The sequence below is a fragment of the Vulpes vulpes genome, chromosome 16 (genome assembly GCF_048418805.1).
Source record: "Vulpes vulpes isolate BD-2025 chromosome 16, VulVul3, whole genome shotgun sequence".
Lineage (NCBI taxonomy): Eukaryota > Metazoa > Chordata > Mammalia > Carnivora > Canidae > Vulpes > Vulpes vulpes.
In genome coordinates this window covers 28,808,702-28,829,291 of record NC_132795.1, presented here as the reverse complement: position 1 = coordinate 28,829,291, position 20,590 = coordinate 28,808,702, and the positions used below count along the sequence as shown (strand labels likewise).

At 42.2% G+C, this 20,590-nt stretch overlaps 1 long non-coding RNA gene across 1 annotated transcript; it reads left to right on the top strand.

Moving 5' to 3' along the window:
* Positions 1-966: 966 nt before the first annotated feature.
* LOC140595929 (uncharacterized) lies at positions 967-4,721 on the top strand. The gene is made up of 2 exons (XR_011997910.1): positions 967-1,299; positions 2,606-4,721. It is a non-coding gene; the product is annotated as an uncharacterized lncRNA (long non-coding RNA).
* The last annotated feature ends 15,869 nt before the right edge of the window (positions 4,722-20,590 follow it).

Sequence of the window (20,590 nt, the reverse complement as noted above, 5' to 3'; positions counted from 1 at the left end):
ATCCTTTCAAAATTCAGAGGAAGAATAGATTTCTATGCCCTGAGGAAGTATTAAATGTAGAATGAAGATATTTTCAGATATGTAAGGTCTCAAAAATGTTACTTCTTTGTGCTCTTTCTCAGGAAGCTTCTGAGTGTGTCCTTCATTAAAACAAGGGAACAAGCCAGGAAAGTGAAAGTCAGAGAAAGCAGGAAATTGGATCTAAGGCTAGAGAGAGGTGAAAAGAATCTTCAGAATAAGTGGGTATTAGCCTCCTGACTGGAACTAATATTAGCGAGCATCTGACCCAGATGGGAGCAAGCAAGTCTGATTTCTTCCAGAAGAAGAAATGGTTAAGAGCATCCAGGGTGTTCGAATGTCTTAAAAGGAGACTTAGACAAGTGAGTGGGAGTTTGAATTTGCATCAAGTATAAAGAAAACTAAATAAACAACAATAAAACAACCATGACAATAATTCCAGGGAAAAATCAGAGGTTGTGCAGTAAAGGAAAAGTAGTGGGGAACCCCGGGTGGCTCAGTGGTTTAGCGTCTGCCTTCGGCCCAGGGTGTGACCCCGGGGTCCCGGAATCGAGTCCCACTGCGTGGAGCCTGCTTCTCCCTCAGCCTGTGTCTCTGCCTCTCTGTGTGTGTGTGTGTCTCTCATGAATAAATAAATAAAATCTTAAAAAAAAAAAAAAGGAAAAGTAGTGATGGTGATCTACAGCGTAAACTGGTCAAATGGCATGTGCCTCTTCCGAATAACATGAATACTGAATACTGGATGTGATGAGAATCACAGGAGCCCTTCGTGGCCTATCTGGGCTGTTATAACAAACTGCTACGGACTGGGTGGCCTGTGAATAGAGCTCCACTTCTCACAGTTCTAGAAGCTGGCAAGTCCCCCATCAGGGAACCAGCTGATGCGGTGTCTGGTGACAGCCAGCTTCCTGACTCCTACATGGCCTTCCCGCTGTAGCCTCACATGCCAGAAGGGGTGAGGGATCTCTGGAGTCTCTTTATAAGGTATTAATCTCATTCACGAGGACTCCACCCTGATGGCCTCATCGTCTCCTAAAGATCCCACCTTCCAACATCGTCCCATTGGAGATTAGGTTTCATATAAGATATGGGGGGGGGGGGGCACAATCGCTCTGACCACAGCAGATTATACTGAGAGCAGGGGCACTGCGGGCGAGAGCTCACATGGGAGTGGGGAACAAGGGAGACAACGCTGAACCCTCACCTGGTAGAGATGACAATAGAGAATGCCTAAAATGAAGACCCACAAAGTGACAATCGAGGCACATTATCAGTATAGAGGTAAGTAAATACATTACAAATCAGCTGTTGGGAGGGAAGGCAGGAACGAAAGTAGATGCCTCTGGGCTGCATGAAATGGGGTAGACAGGGGTTAGGGGCTGACATTTTCAAAGCAAACCTTGAAGAACTATTTGGTTCTTTATATTTATACGTAACTTCGGTAGAAAATGTTAATTAAAAAAAAAAATGGGCTCTGGAAGTGTACTGCTTGAGTGCAGAGCCAATTCCTAATGTCCACTAACTGCATGAGGTTGTCTAAGTTATTTAACTTACTTTGAGCATCAGTTTCTTCATATGAAAAATGGAAACAGTAATGGTACCTATTTTGTAGGGTAGTTGTGAGGAGTACATTAAGTGACTAAAACCTATAAAGCCTGAGCACCATGCCTGGTCCACATTCTGGCATTTGGGGGCTTCCTTTTGTTTTGTTTCTTGCTAATCTTCGTATTCCCTTCACCCAGTCTTTCCCAGGATTCTCAAATTGCTGTCACATTTCAGATCGGATCAGCTTCCCAGATATTAGGCCCAATTCATTAGGCTTAGGATTCTGAGTACTCTCTAATACATCAGAAGACCATACCAGCAATATTTTATTAAGTGTCAATCAAGCCTAGATAGCATGATCCCACCCATGTATATGTATGAGGCATTCTTGCAGAACTTATTTGGAAACATATACACCAGGAATTATGAATAATCCTTTTTTTAAGATTTTATTTATTTATTCATGAGAGAGAGAGAGAGGCAGAGACACAGACAGAGGGAGAAGCAGGATCCTTGCAGGGAGCCTGATGTGGGACTCGATCCCGGGTCTCCAGGATCACATCCTGAGCAAGAGGCAGACGCTCAACCACTGAGCCCCCCAGGCGTCCCCTCACCTTATTTGTTGTCTTTTTTTTTCTTTTGGTACAATGGATATACAGTACTCTAAAATTAGAAAATAGACGCATTTTAAAAACAACTCCTCTGTCACAAATTTACAGTTCCATAATTATTCCAATAGATAACTTTTCGGTCTGTTATATGTGACTTTACTAGTTTGACTCTGCAAGAGCCCATGTATTTGCAAGTTCCTAGTGGCACCCCGCTGTCCCTGCCCAGCAAAGCAACATCCACAGCCTGTTTGGAGCACAGGTCACTCTGATTTACCAATATAGAAATTGAGGTTCACTGGTTTGTCCGAAAGCCGCAGCCAGAGAGGGGCAAGTTTAAGACCCAAGATCAGTGTTTTTCGTTCTAAGCTCAGTGTTCTCTCTGCCATATGAACGGAGTGCCTACCCCTAAGTGACGGTCTCTCTGGTCTCAGGTTTATGGTGTGAAGGTGTGGAGCCGATGATCTTTGAATCCCCTACGAGCCCTAACAGCGCCTGAAGCACTCGGGCGCGTGTTCTTACGTGTTCTTAAGCCTGTGTCATTAACAAGATTTCTTTCTTCCCCATCGGGACGGTGGATTCCACTAGAACCCCAAAGTCCGTGCGACTATGAAGTCCAAGGTACTCGCCTGTGGTCTCCACTCCCTGTCTTATTCGTAAATCCTAAGGCACAAAATGGCTTGGGGTTTTATTTTCGCTTTTGCAGTCACTTGGGAATCCCACGAGGCCTGAGCAGGAGATTTGGAAAGTCCTCATGCATTTCCCAAGAAGCTGCAAAGGTTGCGCAAGTTACAGGGCCCGAGGCTTCCGAGGGGATGGCAGCTGGCTGGCCAAGGCCCTCACTCCCGGGCCTGTGGCGGGCACACCCACGGGCTCCCCGTGAGGGCTTCTGTCCGTGCCACAGCCCCGGGGCTTCTGCTCCTCCTGTTGCAGCCGTGCACTCAGCAAAGTGCCCTCGGCAGCCCACGAGGGCCGTGCATGCAGAGCCGCGTGAGCCGCCAGCACCGATGACCCAGACCAGTCGACGCCAGGACGGCGTGGAGCTGGGTGCCCAGCAAAGGGCGACACCGACGCTGCCTGTCGCTCGGCCCTTGCCCACCTGTGCAAGGCGAGGTGTGACCCACGGCTGCGGGCACGCCACTGCGCTCGCTGAGCCCTCGCACCAACTAGCCCAGGTCCTCTCCAGACTGAGTGATCCTGGGCCTTGGCAATGGAGGCCTCTGCGAGAGGTGACCTTAGTCTGTGCTCAAAGGCCCAAGACCGACTCTTGAGAAAGTCCCTGGAAAAACAAACCCCTATGAAAGTCTTCCAGTGGAAGGGCTGACTGTGTTCACAAGAAGGTCCTAACCCGCCTCCACCAGCACCCATGAGCACCCCAGGCGGGCCGTCTAGTGCCGTCCTTACTCATGAGCCAGTAAACAGGGCTCATTGTTAGAACTGCTGGTGGGGATCTTCCTGGCCAGTGGGTGTCCCTCGTCCGCAGCACCCCGTCCCACTGTGCTGCCTGTGCAGAGCTCCTTCTTCCTCTCCCCACTGAAATGTCCTCCTGTAAACCAGGTGATAAGATCAGTCAAGATGGTGCATGACGACTGGCTGAGTTTGCAGTGCTCCCTCTTGCAGGGATATTTTTGTGGTGGCAGCTCTCCGGACAAGAGAGTCTGGAATCAAGGTTTACTTTAGGTTGGAGGAGGGAGTTGTATGGAAGCTGAGTGGTATGGATTCCATCACTTAGCTCGGAGGACAATGTCTGAACGTTCACTGATAAGGCCCAAGGGGCGTGTAATCCATTAAATTAACTGTTTGGAACCTGCGCAGAGTCTATTGGCTTCAGCCCTGGACTGGCAACTAGAAAACAAAGCATTCAGTTCTCATGACCCTTGCTAATGGGAACCCACGAAATACCCCGCGGATTACAACGCTGAGAACTCTAACAGGAAGTGTTTACAAAGTTTTGGTCATGTATGAGCTTCCCCAGAAGGGCCACGAACCTAGAGACTTTGCTGAGACGTCAATTTACATTGAAAGGCTTCTGAGGCCAGTAAGTTGCGATGCTAGTGAGCAAGGCCCGAACCACGCCCGGCACGCTCGGCTCGTCTTCCCGGTATTGTCCTCAACTTGTTTCCTGGGCAGTCAGGGGTGACATTTCTCGTGAGTCTCCCAACTGCTGGTCCTGACGATACAAGTGAAGCTCTAAGAAAGTGATTGTTCTCAGCCAGACAACCGAGTCTTAGTGTAAATGTGTGTGTGGACGAGGTAATTCAGAGATAGTTTCAGTCTACGACATGAATGAGTCTTTTATATCAAACAAACGAGAGATTAAAGTGTTTTGGCGCAGGGCACCTAGGGGGCCCAGTCGGTGGGTCAAGCATCCAGCTCTCGGTTTCAGCTCAGGACATGATCTCAGGATCATGTCCTGGGTGGAGCTCCTTGTCAGCAGGGAGTCTGCTTGAGAGCCTTTCCCCTCCCCCCTACAATGTATGCGTGCACGCGTGTGTGTGGAGGCGCGTGCGTATGCTCCTTTCAAATAAAACGAATAGCTCTTTAAAAAAACATTTTAGTGAGTATTCTCATCCAGCGCAAACACTGTTCTAGTGAAAATGAAATTTTGGTGAAAGATGAAAAGGCAGTAATTTATTCTACAGATATGGTCCAAAATGTGTGAAATGACATGTCTCAGTTGATGTATTGCAGCATTGTTTGTAGTATCAAAAGGTTGGAAACCACCCAAATGTCCATCGATAGTGGATTAACCAAATAAATTATAGTACACCCAGCCAGTGGAATGTGATGAAGACCTCAAGGAAAGAGCGAGCTGTGTACCACGTGGAAAGATCATGACCATGTATTATAAAGGCAGAAAGGCAAGGCACAGATGCTGTAGGAAGAGGTGGATGGAAAGAATATATTTACATATTTGCTTATGAAGGCGTCTATCCATGAGACGGTCCACAGGAAAACAGTAACCTCAGGGACAGGAAAATGCCGTGACTAGGGAATGGAGATAAAAAAGAGACAACTCCTGAGTCACACTTCAGCACCTTTAGAATGATTATGTCAATGTGTTATCTTCTCAAAAATACATTGGATTAGGGCATCCCTGTCGGGACCCCTCTCACTTCTGAGAGCTTTCTCTGTATCTTTGTTTAATAAACTTCTATCCCTTTACTCACACACACACACACACACACACACACACACACACACACAAAATTGGATTGAATTTTTTTGGGTATATTTAACTCTTTTTTTGTTTACTTAATTTAAATGGAATTAATTAACATACAGTGTATTATTAGTTTCAGAGGTAGAGGTCAGTGATTCGTCAGTCTTATGTAACACCCAGTGCTCATTACATCACACACCCCCCTTAGTGTCCATCACCCGTTCCCTCACCCCCCTAAACTATTTTTTTTATTTAAGAGGGAAATAAAGAAAAGGCAGTACTTTGTTGGATGTCAGTTTATGCATAGGAAATGACATGTCTGTCAATGTCATGTGAAAAAAGCCAAGAAACTACATGAAATTTTTGTTTTTCTCCATTTTGGACATTTCGAAAGTTTCCAGAATTACCCTTTAGAAGTTTTAAACAATTATTGTGTGATGAACATATCTGTCCATTTGTGATCAGTTGAATCTGTGAGTGCCAAATGGGAAAATAATAAGGACAAGCTGTACTGTTTAACTAAGATTCTATTTTTTCATGCTGTGTATTAGTAGACCTTTCATCAGAAAATCACATTTATTGTTGTGAATATAGTGACTGGCCTGTAAACATCCACTCAACTCCACCTTTAGTACGAGCAGCCACGTTATTGAGCTGCCAGTAGCTGGCCAGGATTAATTTAAACCAATCACTGAATCCCACCACCCTTACCAATGTTTGATTGGTTCAGAGATGGACAGCCTGTACCAATCTAGAAAAATTTTGCGTACTATTAGTTTTCTATTTCTGTTCTAATTTATAGTTAATTAATGTTTCCATAGCAACTATATTATCTGTGGCTTTCTTCATACGTGTTTTCAGGTACCGTGGAACTTAGAGAATAGCATTTGTAACGAGATTCCTCGATGGGCGGTAGGTGAAGGTGAGAGGAATTGACTCAGTTGCCTTCCTCCAGGCGAAGGCAGGGTTGGCGGATCCCCCAGCAGCTCTCCACGGTCCCCCTGACATTGAACCCATCTTTCCGGGACAGCACGGGATATTGATTCTGTTCCAGAGGTCGGCACAGTTTTTCTGTAACGGGTCAGACAGTAAATATTTTGAGCCGTGTGGACCATGTGATTTCTGTCACAACTACTCAACTCTGTCCTTGTGGCCAAAGCAGCCATCAGCAACATGGCAAACGTGCTTGGTGCATTTCCAGTAAGTTTTTATTTACAAAAACAGGCTTACGGCCAAAATTTGCTGAACCTTCTTCAATTCTTTCTTTCTTTCTTTCTTTCTTTCTTTCTTTCTTTCTTTCTTTCTTTCTTTCTTTCTTTCTCTTTCTTTCTGTCTTTCTCTTTCTTTCTTTCTCTCTTTTTTTTTTTATTCAATCTCTAAGCAGGTCACTCCCCTTTAGGGATGATATCCAGAATAGGTTACATTGACACAGAGCTATTTGTACCTCGTGACCTGATGACCTGGCCTTGTATATTAGGTGGTAGAGACACTAACAACCAAGTTTCTCTGACTCCAAAGTTTGTGTCTTTGCTATGGAATATTAGTTCTGTAGCCTGGAGCTTCTCTCCTATCTTCATTTTCCCATCTGTGGAATGTGGGTAAGAGTCTTACTTTAGAGGAGTGTTGCAATGACAAAATGAAAGTGTGTATTAAGTGCCTGAATCAAAGAAAATGCTCCCAAAACATGATTTTCCTTCTCCAGTCCCACAGCAATATCCTCCTCTCCACACAGACCCACAAGACTTGGACAATACCCCAACGTCATCCACTCGTATTTGTAGACCCTCCTTTCAATGACTAATCTTGGAAATTCAAGATCAATGTTAATTAGCTTCAATTTCAGATGACGCTATTGAAAAAAAAATCTGTCCTCAATTTCTGGTAATATATTTCATTTAGTTCTTAAAAACCTCTGCGTGTTAACAACAGCCAGCTACAGCATGTCATCAAAGCATTTTTAAAAAAGGCCTTGATTCTGAGAACTCTCAAGGAAGTAAAGGAAAGCTATAAAATATACTATCAGGTTTTAAAAGGCCATTAATCAAAAGAGATCTTTGGAAAGAGTAACACACTTAGATTCCATTTAATGTTTGCTATGATCCTGACTATGGTCTTCAGAATTGGTTTTACATAAAATCTCTTAGGCAATTCACTTTCAGTGCCGTAAGTAGTGGATTGTGAAAACAATAGTACTTGAAATTATTCCCCTTTGAAAAATTAATTAAAAATATGCATATATACATGAGGCACTAGTGATAAGGAGTACTTTCATAGCAGGAGAGGAATTCTGTTTGTTTACCTCTATAAACATACTTGAAAACCACAAAATTGAGTATATTTAGAATATACTTTTTTGGATGGAGTATATTTAAGTCCTCACATAATTAGAAAATAAAAAAAGAATTTTATTTTCACTAGGAAAATCATTAGGATCAATGCCAACATGGCCATTTAACACCTGTAAAGTAATAACAGCCTCAAAGAAATAATATAAAAGCAATATAATTTTAGAAAATAATAAGTGTCCCAATAAATGAGAGAAATTATTGTTTCAAGCATGAAAATTAAGAACTCAGTGTCTTGATCAAGGAGGTGGTCTTAAATCCTGGGATCAGAATTCTACAAGATGTGACTTACTGCCTCTGTTTCTTGGCTAATCCATTCATTCATTCATTCATTCAACCAAATATACATTTATTAGAAAATTACCACTTTTGAAGCACTATGCTAGGAACATAATTTGTTCCAGAGACAAATGTCTAAATAGTTCATTATAATATGCTTTACACTTGTTACTACAGAAATCTGTACCAATTGCCAAGAAAGCAGTGCAGAGGGTAGGAGTCATTCCAACTGGGCCAGAGAAGAGTACGGGGAGAGAGGTGGTCAGGGAGGCCTCATAGATTATGCCGGTTTGAGGCTAGGTGTCTTTTTAAGGATGAAAAGCCCTGAAATTTGAAATGGAGTGAAAAACATGATCAAGATTAAAAGGCCTAAAAGTCCACTTTGCATCTGAGTATAGTTGTGTGTAGTTTGATATGACTGGAGCATGGCTTCGTGGTGGAAGGTGGGGAGTTCACACTACGCTGCAAATCTTGGTCCTTCACCCACTTGGCCAGTGATCCCTTGGCCACCATAGGAGTTTTCCTCTTTTAGCCTATGTTTCCAATGGCTGAAAACCCAGGGATATTAGTGAGGTGCCTCCCGGTTTCGAGGAGCACAGCACAAGACATATCTCTGATCCTGGGTGATTGAAACGGATTACAAAGATACAAAAGGGAACGAAGAGGCAGGGATGGGAAACCATCTTAATGGAACAACCAGGCCTCAGGAAGAAGCAGAGCATTGTTCACTGGTCTCCCGGATCATAAAGCACTCCTAACGTGGGCTGTTGTCACATAGGAGGGCATTTAGTCTTCCCCCACAACCTACCCTTCCATTCACTTGATTCAGTTTCTCTCCCCTCTGCCTCTTCCTCCTGCTGTTATTAGTGCTCTCTGGCCACTTCTCAGTTTATTTATCTCATGAGTTTTATTTACTTATTGCCTCTATTAGCTCATGGAGTCAGCTTAGTCTCTGCTTAGTTTCTTGGCTCCTATTCCACTTTGCTTGGAGCGTCTCTCTGTGAGCTTCTGTGCAGAGTAGAGTTAATAACAGGCCCAAGACGGCTATTCTTAGATCCGTTTGCAGGGCTGGCCCTTGCCTAGCATCTGAGAACTTCGGTTTCAGGAGGGTTCTGAACATTGCTGAATGGCAAGAGTAGCTGGCTCTGCCGACACTGTACAAGCAATAAGGCTTATGCTAAACATGTGCTCTCCTTCTGGCAGTCAGAAATTCGGTGCATACCCGGAAGAGGACACCCATGTGACCAATCCTCAAAAAAAGAAAAAAAAAAAAAACCTTGTAATAAGCCTCCGTGGTAGACAGCATGTCATACCTGTTGTTGCGGCTGGTTTCTGGAAGAAATGAGCTCCTCTGGGTCACTCCCCTGGGAAAGGACTCCTGGAAGCTTGTACCTTGTTTCCTCCAGACTTTGCCTTATGCATTTTTACCTTTTGCTGATTTTCTTCTGTACCTTGTTGCTGTTTTAGCCATAAGTATGACTGTATGCCGAGTCCTGAGTCCTCCTAGCAAATTAATGACCCTGGGGGTGATCTTGAGAACCCCTGACACAACTTGTTTTTAGACCCCTAAAGAATATCTTATTCACGGTCCACCACGTAGTGCTTGTTGTAATCTGACTCTGGCTGTCTCTATACTCGTGTCTTGTCACTCCCCGACCCCCTGTTCTAGTTATGCCAGATTCCTTGCTGTTCCTCAAACATTCCAAGCATGCTTCTGCTCCAGGGCCTTTGGACTTACTGTTGTCAGCCTGTGCCTTTTTTCCCAGATCTGCAAGGCTGCTCTTCACCTCATCTGTGTCCCCGCTCACATGTCACCCATCTAAAGTGACTGTCCCTTCCTATCCATATATATGCCTTAAACTATGTATCCCTTTATCTAGGTGAATTACTCATAGCACTTATCAATACTTTACATTATATTGTTTATTTGTTTATTACCTATCTTTCCCAACTAGAGTATAACTAAATGAAGGCAGGGACTTTGCTTTGTTTACTGCCCTATTTTTAGTAGCTAGAACAGTGTTCGACACATAGAAAGGACATGCTGTATACTATGTTTGCAGAAGGAATGAGTCAATAAATAACACATCTCTCACCAGGCCACATGACATGTCCACGGACAGTGTACAGATGTCTGCCTTTAGATCAAGCCCTGTGGCAGGGACTGTTGATGATACCTCAGTATCTACTCTCTCCTTATTTTGTCGTAATAGGATCCCTGGTTTCTGGCGGGGCACATGGCCACCAGCAATAGCATACATTTCCCAATCCCGTGTTCATAGGTATGGCTATATGACTAAGTGCAGGCCAATGCGATATACGGAGAAGTTGGGTGTGCACCTTCCAGAAGTATCCTTAATTAGAGTGGGTTTTATTTTTCCTCCCCTTTTCCTTTCCTGGTGGAATTGGTTGTGATAACTAGAGCTTGGGTGGCTTTGGATCATGAGGCAACCTTGGGAACAGAAAGTACTGTTGCTTAGTGGAGCAACAAGATTGAAGGGGCCAGATAATTTAAGGCCAATACCAATCCTGAAGAATCTACCTCTCGACTTTGACAAGAGCCAAAAATAAACTTCCATCGTGTTTAAATCCAGGCGTGTGGGATTTTGTCTCACTTGAAGTTGGTCGTAATCCTAATATAAACACTAATTTCCAGTCCGACTTCTTGAAGCCAAGTGGCAGTTATACAGTACAAAGTGTGAAACCATATGAACTATTCAGTTTGTTTAAAGGAAGCCGTGGGCATAACAGGAAGGCTGGCAAGCAGAATGTTATCCTGTGGGAAATGTCAGCTTTGGAAAAGCATTATAATAAAGCCCCCAGTGAGTCACACTTTCCTATGTCCACATGCATCTTTGCAATATGATGTTGGCACTCCTTCCATCAAGAGGCAGAAGCTAGGGATCCCCGGGTGGCTCAGCAGTTGAGCGTCTGCCTTCAGCCCAGGGCGTGATCCTGGGATCTGGGATTGAGGCCCACATTGGGCTTCTTGAGGGGAGCCTGCTTCTCCCTCTGCCTGTGTCTCTGCCTCTGTCATGAATAAATAAATAAATCTTTAAAAAAAAAAAAAAAAGAGGCAGAGGCTACCTCTGCCTACCTCTTGGATCTGGGTTGGCCTTGTGACTGACCCTGACCAATAGAATGTGACAAAAGCAACACTGTGTGAGTTCCAGAGTCTAAGCCATAAGAGGCCTTGAGTGGTTGCAGGCGAGGTCATCAGAAATCCCTCCCTGATGGCCAGCCTAGAGAATCATAAAAATAAAATAGTTGCTACTTTAAGCCACTAAATTTTTTTAAAAAAGATTTATTTACTTGAAAGAGAGAGAGAGTGAGAGAGAGAGTGAGAGGCACACAAGGGGAGGGGCAGAGGGAGAGGGAGACAAGCAGACTCTCTGTTGAGCATGAAGCTCAAGGTGGGGCTCAATCCTAGCACCCTGACATCACGACCGGAGCTGAAATCAAGAGTCAGATGCTTAACTGAGCCGTGCAAATGCCCCTAAGCCACTAAATTTTGACAAGGTTTGTTATGCAGCAACAGATACTTGAAAATTAATCAGAGTGCATATCTGTTTCTTGCTACAAAAAGATCCTAAGACAGGGCTAAATGTAAGTTAAAAGCATTTAAAGTAATTGAGTTTGGTGACTTTTTTTTTTTTTTATTCATGAGAGAACAGAGACAGAGACACAGGCAGAGGGAGAAGCAGGCTCCATGCAGGGAGCTTGATGCGGGACTCAATCCCAGGACTCCAGGATCACGCCCTGAGCCAATGGCAGGCTCTAAACCACTGAGCTACCCAAGGATCCCATCGTTTGTTAACTTTTAAACAGAAATATAAAATCTTCAGCTTAACTACTTTGACATTAAGAATAAGGAACACAGGTCTATTCAATAATTACAATAAATGTAAAAAAGAAGTAGCAAAGAGTAGTAGAAGGAATATTAAATGAGAAATTAGTAAAAGAGGATTATGGTCCTCCTATCATTAATTGGTTTGAGACCTTAAGAAAGTTGCCTTGGGGCACCTGGGTGACCCAGTCAGCTAAGCGTCTGTCTGACTCTTGATTTTGGCTCAGGTCATGATCTCAGGGTCATGAGACTGAGCCCCATGTCGGCTCTGTACTCAGCATGGAGTCTGTTTGAGATGGTCTCTTTCCCTTTCCCTCTGCCTCACCCCCTGCATATGTCCTCACTCTCTAAATAAATAAAATCTTTTAAAAAGATCCAAAAAAAAAAAAAAAAAAAGGTTGCCTAACCTTTGGGTGTGTCTCTTTTTCCTCAGGTGTAATATGGGGGCCACCTCATTGCTCACTCACTCATTCATTCCAGAATCACTGAGTACTTCTAACTACTGGGAGCTGCTATCATGAAGAGTGAGATGAAGCAAGATTTTGATTTTCTACTTATACATTTCTGTATAATTTGATTAAAAAAGAAAAACACAGATTAGTTTTTAATCAGCAAAGACCAAGATTAGTTTATAATCAACCGAGATGTTGTTATACACTAACCTATGTCTGCACCCAAACAGATATGCTTATGCTAAAGTCCTAATTCAGCCTGTTTTTAAAGATAGGGCCTTTGAAGAGGTCATTAGGTTAAAATGAGGCTGTTAGGGGTCAGTCCTAATCCAATCTGAGTGGTATCTTCATAAGGAGAGGAAACTTGGTGCTTGAAGAGACACCGTGCGCACAGAAGGAAAACCAAGCATGGACACAGTGAGCAGGTGGCCACCTACAAGCTGTGGAGAGGCGCCTAAGAAACCAATCCTGCTGACACTTGGGTCTTAGATTTATAGATTGTGACAAGGCAAATTTCTGATGTTTAAATCACCTAGACAGCTGTACTTTGGAGCAGCCCAAACAAACTAATACAGATGTTTCCTATTGAAAAAGAGCTAGTACCTTCAATGGCACGGGGTCCCTATTCTTGAGGTGCTTGTGTTCAAGTAGGAGAAATATTAACCTTTACAAACAATGCAGTATGATAAATGCTATGGTGGAATCATGTAAAGAATACTCGGAGTCTAGAGGAGGGGAACGTAACTGGCCGTGAAGAGGGAGATGATAGTGGCTCCAGCAGGGAGACTTTGGAAAACTTCACCTATGAGCAAGATGCCATCTTCATGTTGGAGGAAAAATAGATGATAATAACAATCCTAATTACTGGCCGCTCTGTTGGGCCTCTGTGCTTGGTGGTCATATAGAGCATCGGTCGCACATAAAAATGTCAAGAATCAGTAAAATCTCAACAAACATATATACACAAACCAGAGAATGGAATACTGATGTAGTATTGTCAATACCATATTTTACTAACGAAGAAAAGAAAAAGGATATTTAAAATGTTATCTACCATCCTCACTGTATCATTAAAAATATTTTAACATAAAAAATAGATAAGACATTACCTCATAATAAAAAATCCCTTAAATTAAATATATTTAAGCTTTATTTATTTTTAAAGATTTTATTTATTCATGAGAGACACAGAGACATAGGCAGTGGGAGAAGCAGGCTCCCTGCAGGGAGTCTGATGTGGGACTCGATCCCGGGATCACAGCCTGATGACCCAAAGGCAGACACTCAACCACTGAGTCACCCGGGCGTCCCTACCTTTAGCTTTAAATCACCTCCATAGACCTTAGTTTTTGCACTGCACAGATATTAGTAGTCTTAGACCAGGATTTGACAGCCACGAGAGTTTCCATGCTACTTTTATCAGTCAGGTTAGGAGCACAGTATTTGACTTCTTTACATGGCAAAAACCCATGGTTTTTCTCTCATTTGTATTTTCTGTCTTCCAAAGAAAAAGACGACACTAGAAAGCATGGCTACTTGGCTAAAGACTACACCTTTATCCGCTTTTCCCAACTAGATATGATTATGTGGCTAAGTTTTAGCTGAGGGGATGTAAGCTGGAGTAGTGTGCTATTTCTGGGTCATCTCTATCTTAAGATAAGCCACTTGCCTTGGAGTCCCTCTCTTTTCCTTCGCCATAGGTTGGAAGCATGAGTGTGCCCACAACCTGACTGTGACCCTGAAGATGAAGAGATCACCTCAGGGAATAGTGAAACAATAATACATGGAAGGAAGGTGGATCCCGGAGTGACTTGATGGGGTGGAGACTCCCTGCCAAGTTGGACTGCTCACCTTCCAGTAACACGAGAAGGTTATGAACTTCTGTGGCATTTAAGCCTCTGCATGTAAATGTATACTTTTTAGTGTTTTGTTTTTGGGGACAGCTTAGTGTTTACCCTCATAAGCAAGTCTTGCTTTCTCTTGCTTTTCCTGTGATATTTGCCTTTCAACTTCCCCTTCAGAAGTTTCCTGCTACTCCTATGTATCCTATACCCAGATGGGATATGTGAACTACTAGGTCACCGGAGAAAGACAATGACATCATAGTCTCCAGTCTAAGTGTGGAATTCCCCCAAAAGAGAAGGCCAGTTACCTTCATAGTACTCTTGATAGACTCTCCCCATAAGTCTCCACCTCGGACGCTTTGACCTACTTAGATGGCAGTTAAAGGAATCATTCCCATAGTTAGATTGGCTGCTCACCCTCAGTAATTTCCACTCTGCTTGTATCACTTCCCCTTTCTATCTTCTGAACACTGCCTCTTTTACTTTCCAGAGAACTAGATAAAACACATTCTCTTTCAAATCATAGACATTTGCAAGCAATAGTTATTGAACAATTACTTCATAAGGTAGAACAGAAAATGAGGAAACAGGGAAAGTACCCAACTTTTCAGTCTACTTGGAAAAAAAAACATAAATAAGTAGGCAATTATGAATTAAAGTGAAAAGTTCTATAATTCAAATAAGTGTAGTGTGTCATAAGAACACTTAGAAGAGGCACTTAACCCAGTTTGTGTAGGAGGGAGTGGGGTCAACAGTTTAGGTGTGGAAAAAGGTGAAGTAAGTGTGCATGTTGGCAGTAGAAAACTGTACACCTGTTGGTTAAGAATACATAATTTTAAAACTTCAAATAACTTACAGTATAGACAATAAAAAGTGAAAGTTCTTCCCCACACACATTAATTTTAATACCTATTGTGATCTGTTAATATCTGATGTGTGTTCTTCCAGATAAATAGATATGAAAATAGACATATCAATCTATATGAAATAGACGTATCATATCATATATATCCATGTAGGGTCTTTTCAAAGATCTAATTGTAGTATACATATTGTTATACAGCTGCCTCCCCCCCCCACATAATCTTCCTAATCATGTGCATATTTTTACCTCATTTTAAAAATAGTTGATAGATTTTCCTACTAAAGATTCACTAACTTATTTAATAAATCTCTTCTTTTTTTTGACATTTAGGTTACTTTCCATTTTTTCCCTTCTAATAGTAGTGTTTCAAGTAACATTCTATCCATTGAACTCAGTGATAAATATTAAGAGAAAAAAATTACAATCTGAACATTCTATACCTGCCCCAAATATTCTATGTCTATGAAAAGAATTTTTTTTTTTTAATATGTGAACTATCAGAAAGTTACCTTCTGCCTTTCTTTCTGGGGAAATTACATGAGGAATCACTACAGCAAAATCAAAATCAAAGTAAAACTGTATTTCTGGGAGATTTTAAGTGTATAAAAACATGTATGAGTAATGAACCCAGTACAATTTCAAAGACCAGCATAGATGATCAGAGCATGGCTCCTCAACGGGGAACTTAAATATTATAAAGAAATTGACAGTTCCAAATTAAGGTTTAGGGTTTCTTTTGATTCCAGACAAACCCTAAGAGGCGTCTGTTTTTGCATCATGACAAAATTTTCTAGAAAAATAAGAATGGCTAGGGATCCCTGGGTGGCACAGCGGTTTGGCACCTGCCTTTGGCCCAGGGCGCGATCCTGGAGACCCGGGATCGAATCCCACATCGGGCTCCTGGAGCATGGAGCCTGCTTCTCCCTCTGCCTGTGTCTCTGCCTCTCTCTCTCTCTCTCTCTCTGTGTGACTATCATAAATAAAAAAAAATAAAACGAACTCGTCATTACCTTTAAAAAAAAAAAGAATGGCTAAAGAATACTTATACAAATGAGGCTGGAGGTTGCTATTTGCCTTATCAGATGCTGAAGAATTATAAACATACAATTGTTATAGCATGTTATGACTCAGAAGTGATAACCTGCAACTAGAACTTATAAAATATAGAAAGATAATAAGGTAACATGTTTTTAAAAATTACAAACTTAAAGATAAGGAATTGATTCATTAATAGTTAATGTGGAGAAGAAGGAAATTTTGATGACTATTTTATTAGAACTTTGAATCACAGCATACATACAGATAAAAAGTTAAAAATTCAACCATAAAAAACTGGAGAAGGTATAGAAGAAAGTTTATATCATCCCTTCATTTTTTTTTTAACGATTTTATTTATTTGAGGGGAGGAGAGAGAGAGAGAGAGATCGCACGCACGAGCAGGGGGAGAGGGAGACGCAGACTCCCCACTGAGCAGGGAGCATGATCCCAGGACCCTGGGATCATGACCTGGGCCGAAGGCAGAACTTGAGGGACTGAGCCACTCAGGTGCCCCTATATCATCCCTTCTTAAGGAAAGACTGGATCCTTCAATCAAAAGAAAAGGGAAGAAGCCATAGGAAAAGATAGTAGATTTGACCATATAAAAAGTCACAGTAGTTCAAAATAATATAGACACAAAAGGCAAATCATAAACCAGGAAAGATTTCTACACCATACATTGCAAACAAAAAAAAAAAAAAAAAAAAATAGGGTTACTATCATTTGGCAAAACTCCGATACTGGTTAAATCCAACTCTCGGCCTAGTCTGTGCCCAAACCTTCACAGATGAATGTGTCTAAAGAAAAAAAATACAAAACTATGTGCACTGGTCTAATTCTAAATTTACGGTTAATTGCCTTTAAGTGAGCAATTGTTCCTGTTGTAAAATCGTAATGCATTTCCCTACTTCTCTCATTCTCCCACGTTCCCTGACAACTATTTCATACCCCCTTCCACACTTCAGCATCTTCTCCCCATCTTCACTCTGAATCATTTTGCTTATTTCACTCAGAAAGTAGTAGAAACCAGAGGATTTCCACACAGTCACACCATCATGTCACCCCACCCACTAGCATCTCCCGTCCTGTTGCAGAAGAATCTCCTATACTCCCAGCATCCCTTTCACAGGGTCTCTGTTCCACCCCCTTTTGCGTGCTCAAAGATAAAGCTGTGTCTCCAGAAATTCCCTCTATCTGCTGAACCACTCTCTTCAGCCCACAGTCATGACATTATTTTTCACGTCTTAAAAAAAAAAAAAACTCCTTTGTCCCACTCCCCCCCTTAAGTTACTGCCCCTTGCTCTGGGCTGCAGCAATCCCCCTAGAAGGAGCTGGATATACTTGCTTTACCATTTTCAGTTCCTCAACTTCCATTCTCTCTTGACTCAACCCGTTCAGGCTTTCACTCCCACCAATTCCAGTGCAACTGTTCTTGTCAAGGTCAGCCGTGACTTTCCTTTTTTGCTAAACCCAATGCTCAACCTTCAGCTTTACCTTCTGTTTTACCTGATCTATTATTGGGAGCATGTGACACAACAGTCACCCCCTCTTCCAGGAAACATCAGCTCACCTGGCACCCAGGACACCACTCTCCTTACTCTGTTCTTCCTGCCTCACAGGTTTTTGTGTCTAACGTGGCCCTCCTGAATTTTCCACATTCCCTCAACGATCCACTCAGTAGGCTTAACCATCTCAGTGAATGACGACCTTCTTTCCAGTTGTTCAGACCAAAAATCTAGAAGTCCTATTTGATTCTTCTCATTTTCCCAAACTCTGCTTATGACCAACAGTAAACCTGTTGGCCCGCTCTTCAAAACAGATCTAGATGCTTATCTAATCTTACCAGTGTCTCTGCTCCCGTTCTGGGTACAAGCTACAACATATCTCAAGGGGATTCATAATCTTTTAACTGTTTTTTCTGCTTCCCCCCTCGTTCCTTTTGTTCTCCTCCCAGCAGTCAAAGTGATCCTGTTAAGTCTGATTAACATGTTGGGTCTTTGCTCAAAAATGTCCAACAGAAAAAAAAAATGTCCAACAGATTCCTGTCTCAGACTCGAACTCCGCGTCCTTCTAAAGGATAAGCCCCCTTCCCATTCTCATCCTTTACACTCTCCTTGCTCACTCTGCTTCAGTCACAGCAGCCTGTTTACTCTTCCTGAAAAAAGGCAGGCAACCTGAGCCTTTTCAAGGGTTCCCCCTCTCCTTTGTATCTTTACTCAATTCCCTGCCCATTCTCTGTAGTCGTTCCTGCTAAATCCCTATCCCCTCCCTTGCTTCATTTTTTTGACTTAGTATTCATCATCCTCTAATATATTTATTTTGTCTATTGTTTCTGTCTACTCCCATTAGGATGCAAGCTCCATGAAGTTAGGGACTTTTGTTTGTATTATTATTTTTTTTTGCTGATGCAGTCTCGGTGCTGGCACATAGTAGTTGTTCAATAAAGGTCTGTTGAATAAATTTTAAAAAAACTACATTCAATGAATATACAAAGGGCAAAAAGGAGTATAAATCTCTTCAGAATTCCTAAACTGTCAATTGACAATACATGTCAGAAACCTTAACTGTACATTCAGTAATTTCACGTTTAGAAACATCTCCGTGCAGAATTTCCCAGGCTAGAATAAGGGAAGTACCATTGCAGAATAGTTATCTGGAAAATAAAGACAATATTAAAAAAAAAATTTCTTCTAACCTGCTGTGGTTCTGATTCGGTGGTACACTGTAATTACCTGAGGGATTTTAGCATATGCTGATGCCTGAGTGCCACCTTTAGAGGCTCTGATTTAATTGGTTTTGACTGTTGTCCCCTTGCCATCATATCAGTAACCTCTAATGATTATTACTGAGAGCCTTTAATCATGAGCGGCTGTCGCGGTCCTCTTGTCCACATTTCTGGGACCATGTATGTCTTTACATACAAAGAGAAGGGGTTAGAGGACACTACCTGTAAGTGCTCTTCCAATGCAGACGCTCCATATCCACTTAGAAAATGCTCTTGACTAGGGGTTTGTATGGAAGCAGTGGCTGTTTCTTCCAGGTGATTCATTGGTATATGTGTATGCTTGCATGTTTGAGAAGGCAGAGAAAGTAAGCTGTATAGTGCTTTGAAATAAGAAAAGATAATTTATTTTTATCATAGAGAAGCCAAGAGAATAAATACATCTTCCATAGTCATCAAGCCCTCCACCGCAGTGTGTGTCAGGCATGATGGTAGTTAGGGGAGCCTGTTACCGCTTCTGGTAGGGCTTCTGAGAACAGGAGACTAGGATTTTAAAATGCTCATGAATGTACTTATTTATTTTTTTTACACATGTCTTAGCCTATTTGGGCTGTCTTAACAGAATGTCATTGACTGGGTGACTTATAAACAACAGAAATTGATTTCTCGTAGCTTTGGAGACTGGGAAGTCAAAGAGTGAGGCATTGGCAGATTTGGTGTCTGGGAAGGGCCTGTTTCCTAGTTCACTGATGCCCGTCTTTGCTTCGTGTCCTCCCCCGGCAGAGGGGGTAGGGAGCGTGCTGGGGTCTCTTTCATAAGGGCACCCAGCCCATTCACGAGGGCTCCACCTTCTTATCTAATCACTGCTGAAGACCCTACCTCCAAATTCCACCTTACACTGGGGATTAGATTTCAATACAGGAATTTGAGGTGGCACTTGAACATTCCCTCTAGCTCAACATAGGACAATGAGGAACATCAGCAAACAGTGTAACTCTTTTTGAAGCGTCTATAAACAGTCAGTATGGAAAGCACTTCTGATCCTACAGAACTTGGTCATCTCTCTTTGTATATGTGATTTGTAGCCTTTTTTTTTAAACAGAATATCCTTTGTTTTTTTTAAGATTTTATTCATTTATCCATGAGAGACAGAGAGAGAGAGAGACAGAGACAGAGGCAGAGACACAGGCAGAGAGAGAAGCAGGCTCCATGCAGGGAGCACGACGGGGGACTCGATCCCTGGACTCCAGGATCATGCCTTGGGCCGAAGGCAGGCGCTAAACCACTGAGCCACCCAGGCGTCCCTAGCCTTTTCTATCATATCCCTTTAAGTATGAGGAGTATGAGGACTGTGACACATACTTCAATTAGATAAATCTGCCAATAAAGAAATAATTTTGTTTAATGAATTCTGAATTAGTTCAGTTGCCAGTAATATTTTGTTTTCTCAGCTGAATAAACAATAAATCCAGGCAGCTAGTTAGATGTATGGTGCACTTGAAAGAAACTTTCTGGAACACAGAAACTAAAGTTGTTCATGCTATCATTAAAAAGATAATGTAGTTGCGCTGAATTAACCTACTTAGGGATGCATTTCTTCCCAAGAGAAACTACAAAGTTATTCCTCGCCAGCGGACCTCACTGCCCCCACCACAATTAGACATTAGGGATTAAATAACCTGGTGTTGCGCTGATCACTGTGAACTACAAAGGCTTCAAAAAGAAAAAAAAAAATCCAATTACCCACTTAGATAACCAGAGAAGTGTACTTTTAAGGGCAAAAGAAACTGTTTCATAAAAAAAGTTATTTCACGTAACATTTGGTTTTAAATCCCAGCTCTGGAACTTACTATAAAATGAGAAA